Here is a 6,000-nt window from a genome sequence, read left to right on the forward strand (position 1 = left end):
GGTGGCACAAGGGGTTAAGTCTCAGCATTATGAAGCTATCCACAGCCACTTCAGCACTACTTAGATCCCCCCACCCCCAGGGAGCTGACCCACATGGTACAGCAGACCTCTCCTGTCTCACCCGCTGCTCCCCTCAGCAGTGTATTTCAGTCAATCCACCTGTTCTCCCCATTATGTCTCTGGTGAATCTTCTCACCACCCTGCCCCTCTGGCCTACACCCCAGCTCTCGTATGCACAAATAAATAAAAATAAAATCTTTTAAAAACAAAATAAAGAGGCTACAAAATAAGGCAGTGACATTTTATTATTATTTCTCTTTTTTTGGATTTCCACTGCAGAGGGTTGAGTTAACCAAAAATACTTGGTTCATTCAAGACCTTTGCTTATTTTATTTATTTACTTTTCCCTTTTTTCTCTGTACTTTCCTCCCTTTCTCCTATCCATCATTTGAGATCATGTTGCCTTGCAAAGCAGGGATTTAAAAAAAAAAGCATACATTTAAATGTAAGTAAAATTTAAGTAAGTGTGATTGGTTTATATATCGCATTCTACGTCCTGCTTGTTTTCCTCTTGAACCCTATTTTTCCTTTCTTTGCCCTTTTTGAGACTAAATTTACATGCTTTGTGGTTGGGCACTTGGTTGCAAAGCTGCCTGCAGCCTCTGCAGCGCTGGTTCCATCCCCGGCTGCCGGGTGAGGGTCCCATGTGGCGTGCAGACCTCTCCTGCTGCCCCACTGCTCCCCTCAGCAGTGTACATCATCAGTCTGCCTGCTCTGCTCTCCACTCTGACTCTGGTGAATTCTCTCACCTTCCTGCGCTTCTGACTGTACCCAGTGCTTGTATAAATAAATAAATAAATCTTTTTAAAAAATAAATTTACATGCTTCAAAATGCTCAAATCTTAACTGTGCACTTCTGAGAAATAAATACATACCTGTGACCATATACCTATCAGAATATAGAACTTTCTGTTACTTCCACAGAGTTCTCTCCAGTTGCTTACCTCATCCCTCCTTGAGGCATCCACTATGCAGACTCTTGACCTTTTTATCTTAGATTAGCTTTGTTTATTCTAGAATTTAAAAATAAGTGGAATAATGTGGTAGTATCCTTTTGTGTCTGGCTTCTTTAGCTCTGTATTGTATCTGTGAGATTCATCCATGTTGTTGTATATGTCCACAGTTTGTTCTTCCTTATTGCTGAATTGTATCCCATCATATAAATATACTACATTTTACCATCCTCCTGGTTGTTTGGGTTGTTCCCAGTTTTTTATTTTTGCTGTTGTCATGAAAGCTGCTATGAATATTCTTGTACAAGTCTTTTTGTGGACATCTGTTTTCATTTCTCTTGGATAACTATCTGAGGGAAGGATTACTATGTCAAAGGGTTGGTCTACATATAACTTTATAAGAAACTCCAGAATCTATATTCAAAATGAAAATATCTCTGTACATTTCAGCCAACAATGTATAAGAGTTCCAGGTGCTTCATTTTTGTCAACATTTGGTATTATCTGTCTTTTAAATTTTAGTCACTCTAATGGATATTTTGTGATATCACATTGTACTTTTAATTTACATTTAATTCCCTAATGGTTAATAATGTTTAGAATTTTGTAAAGTGCTTATTGGTTTCTCATATATCTTTGTCTGTGGAGAGTCTATGCAAGTTTTTACCTCTCTCCTTTTTTTAACTAGGATTGTCTTTATACTATTGAGTTACAAGAGTTCTAAATATTCTAGAAACTTGCCTATTCTTTTTATTAATTGTGTCTTTGGTGAAAATTTTTAATTTTGATGAAGTTTATACATATTTTTTCATGCTTATCCTAACTAGTAAATTTTCCTGTGTCCTAACTAGTAAATTTTCATGTACACCCAGGTCACAAAGATCTTCCCCAGGGTTTTTTTTCCCTAAAAAGTTTAATTATAGGTTCATGATTCATTTCAAATTAATTTTTGAGAATGCTAGGTGATGTTTGTTTTTCTCATATCTAATTCCAACACTGTTTATTGAAAACACTTTCCTTTCTCATTAGATTGCTTTGGTGCATTGGTTGAAAATTGATTCACCATACAAAAGCGGATCTTTTCTGCATTTTATTCTTTTCCTGTGATTTTTTTTTTTTTTGCCTATCCTTAACGCCAGTACCACACTGTCTTGATTACTGTAGTTAACGTAGAAAGTTCTGAAATCAGATAGTATAAGCCCTCCAGTTTTGTTCTTCTTTTTCAAGACTATTTTGTCTTTTCTAGGTTCTTCAAATTTCCATATGAATTTTAGAACTAATTTTCAACTTACAAAAAAGGCATAGTGGGATTATGATAGTTATTGCAGTGAATCTGTGGCAAATTTTGAGGTGAATGAATGGGTTTAATAATAATGAAACTTCCAATCCATGAACATGGTTTGTATGTCCATTAATTTAGGTCTTTAATTTCTCTCAATTAAGTTTTGTAATTTTCAATGTAGAGATTTTGCACATCTTTTGTTAAATTTATTCCTGAGTATTTTTTCTTTGACAATATTGCAAATAGTATTATTTATTTAAATTTCAGTTTACAGTTGTTTGATGTTATATTTAGAAATAGTAGTTTCTTTGTATATTATATTGAGTGCTGACACTTAAATTTCTCATGAATTCTAGTGAGATTTTTGTTTTTTTAAAAATTTTCATCATAAACAATTATGCCCTCTTCAAATAAAGACATTTTCCCATTACACTTAAAGACCTCTCTTATTGGCAGACATCAGTAGATCTTTTTTGTTTAGTGTCCTTGCTTTCTTGCAGTGTCTCTTGTCCTTTCTTTGACCTTTTATATATATATTTCTCAAGCATATTATATATATATATATTTAAAGATTTATTTTTATTTATTTATTCATACAAGAACTGGGATACAGGTCAGAGGTGCTGTGTGTGTGTGTGCGCACGCGTGCGCGCGTGTGTGTGTGTGTGTGTGTGAAAGAGGGTTCACCAGGGACAGAGTGGGGAGCAGAGCAGGTGGATCTACTGAAATGCACTGCTGAGGGGAGCAGCGGGCCAGACAGGAGAGGTCTGCTGTGCTATGGGGGATCGAACTCAGGCTACAGTGGCTGCCAAATTGCCTGGCAGCTCTGAGACTTTAACCCCCTAGCCACTAGGGAGTCCCCCTTTCTCTGACTTTTAATGTGAATGTTTATTCCATTTTCACTTATTATTAGCATGCTTGAATTTGGGGCTGACATTTTGTCATTTTCTATTTACTTTTTCTGTGTTTTTTCCCCTTGTGTTCTTCACTTTCTCTCTTTTTTTTGGGTTAATTGAAAAATTGAATATTAATTTTAATTCCTCTCTAACTTTTTAGTTGTAAATTTTTGTAAAAGTAGTAGTTTTTCTGGGGGTTGCAATAGGTGTGTTCAGTCTGTCAGAATCTTAGAGGTAATGCAGACTTAATTTTAATATGGGAAATTGATTTCCTTTATTGTACTAATGAACACTGTAAGTCCCACAATATAATGTTATAAATTTCACTTTAAAAGTTATAGTACTTAAAATAATTGGGAAGAATGTTTTTAACGTGTGTTTATACACACACATATAATTACCTTCTGATGTTATTTCCCTTTAGCCTGTAAAATTTTCTTAGTATTTATTAAAGTGTGCATCTTTCTGCTGGTGATGAATTTTCTGGTTTTGTTTGTATGAAAATGTTTTTATTTAGCTTTCATTTTGAAAAGTATTTTTGTTGAAACTAGAATTCTGCATTGATTTTTTTCTTTCAGATTTTTATTTAAAAAAAAATATTGTCCCATTGTGTTCTGTTCTTCATTTTCTTTTTTAAGGAAAAGTCAACTGTGTTTATAAGTTTGTCCCCCTTTTGTCCCTGTAGACACATTTTGGCTATAATGTGTCTGAGTATAGTTTTTTTTTTTTTTTAAAGATTTATTTACTTATTTATACAAGCACTGGGTACAGTCAGAAGCGCGGGAGGGTGAGAGAATTCACCAGAGCCAGAGCGGGGAGCAGAGCAGGCAGAAGGACCGAAGTACACTGCTGAGGGGAGCAGCGGGCGGCAGGAGAGGTCTGCGCGCCATGCGGGACCCTCCTCTGGTGGCCGGGGAGCAGCCGGGGATCGAACTGGCGCTGGGGAGGCTGCGGGCAGCTTCATAACCCAGCACTCAACCGCTGCGCCACCGGGGAGGCCCAAGATTTTGAGTATAGTTTTATTTGTATTTATCCTATTTAGGATTCTTGAGCTTACTGGTTTTCTAAATTGATATCTGTCACCAAATTTGAGACATTTATGGCCATTGTTTCTTCAAATATTTTTTCTGCCTTATTTCATTCCTCTCTGTTTTTCTTTCTGCCCCTATGACTATTCCAGGTACCTCATATAAGTAGACTTATGCAATATTTGTATCTGGCTTACTTCACTTAACACAATGTTTTCAAAGTTCATTCATGTTGTAGCATGTATTGGAATTTCCTTTTTTAAGGGTGACTAATATTCTTTTGCATGTGTATGTCACAGTTTTTTTCTATCCATTCATCTGTTGATATACATTTAGGTTGTATCCACCTTTTAGTGAATAATATTGCTGGGAATACTGATGTTTTTGAACAAAGGAGCTATCTAATCACTTATTTAGTATGTATACCCAAGAGCAGAAATCTCAAGTATTTCTAGATGGTTCACCAGAATGACAATACCAACCTATATTCTCATCATCAACAGTGCATGGGGGTCCCTATGCCCTGCATCCCACCAGCACTCACACCCAGTTTTCTAATTTTTGCCAGTCTAATAGTTATAAAATAATTCCTATTTCTCCGATTTCTAATCTCTAGTGTTTAAAAATCTCATGTTTAAAGACCTCTAGAGAAAGCTCTATGGACACTCCTTACCACCTCCTGCATGAATACTTAACCAATTTATGATTGGCAAACCATTTTCACCTAAATCTTTCTTGTTGCTGATAAACTCAGCTCTTAACCTGTTTGTTTTAATTAAGAATGTCACAGAAACGAAGGTATTGCTTTCCACATCTCACTTTCACTCTTCTCACTTTTCTCTTCCAGCCCTTAACCTCAGTAGAAACCTTCCCAGAATCCACCACCCATGTCCCAGATTCCCCTGAGTCTCTGCGGAGCCTGACCACAACCACCAGCTCTGAATGCAGCAGCCCACAGATGTACAGGACGGTCTCCCTCAGGGACAGGCAGAAGCAGATCTCCCAGCACCACATCCAGGGCAAAATACCAAGACTTTCTTCACCTATAAAATTTCAGCGCTTCTCAGGAAGCCTGAACCCAAACTGGACTTTGCTAAAGAATGACAGGAAGCAGCATCATTTGATGTCAGAGTTTTTCACCAAGATTCAAATGAGGGAGAAGCTGTCCTTGTTCCCAGTTCACTGCAACCCCAAGCAGATGCTGTGTAACCAGCCACGTGAGTGCCAAGAGCTCAGGGGATGGAGGAGCCAGCACAAGCAGTGCTAGTCTTTGGGGACTGTCCAGCCTGTGGGGGAGGAAATGAAGCCCCTGCTCTCAGGGACACTCTGGTCTAATGGTGACATATAGTCCTTGTTCTTAGGCAGCCTCTAGTCTTAGTGGAAAGACAAGGAAGATAAAAATAGAATGTTACCTCAAAAGTACTTTCTTGAGCAATTTCCTGTATGTTCAGATGAATCCCAGTTATCTGTGTCTATACCAGTTGGAGGGTAAAATATGAAAGAACAAGAAGGGGGAACTATTTGGCGGGAAGGGCAATGGCTGATTCTGATTCCGATGCTTCAGTCAGTTTCAGGCCAAGGGCCCTATTGGAAGTGGCCTGCAGTGGGGATTTGTGGTGAACCTAGCACCACAGATTGTTAATGCTACTGACTCTGCCTTTCCAGATAACCCCTCCCTGCCTCATGAGAGCTACTTCCGAAATCAAATCTCTGGCAAGAAGAGGCGGCCGCCTGTGTCCTCTCTCCTCCTCTTGCAGAGTTCTCGGAGCCAGGATGTTTCC

This window comes from Talpa europaea (assembly GCF_964194135.1).
Source record: "Talpa europaea genome assembly, chromosome: 7".
NCBI lineage: Eukaryota > Metazoa > Chordata > Mammalia > Eulipotyphla > Talpidae > Talpa > Talpa europaea.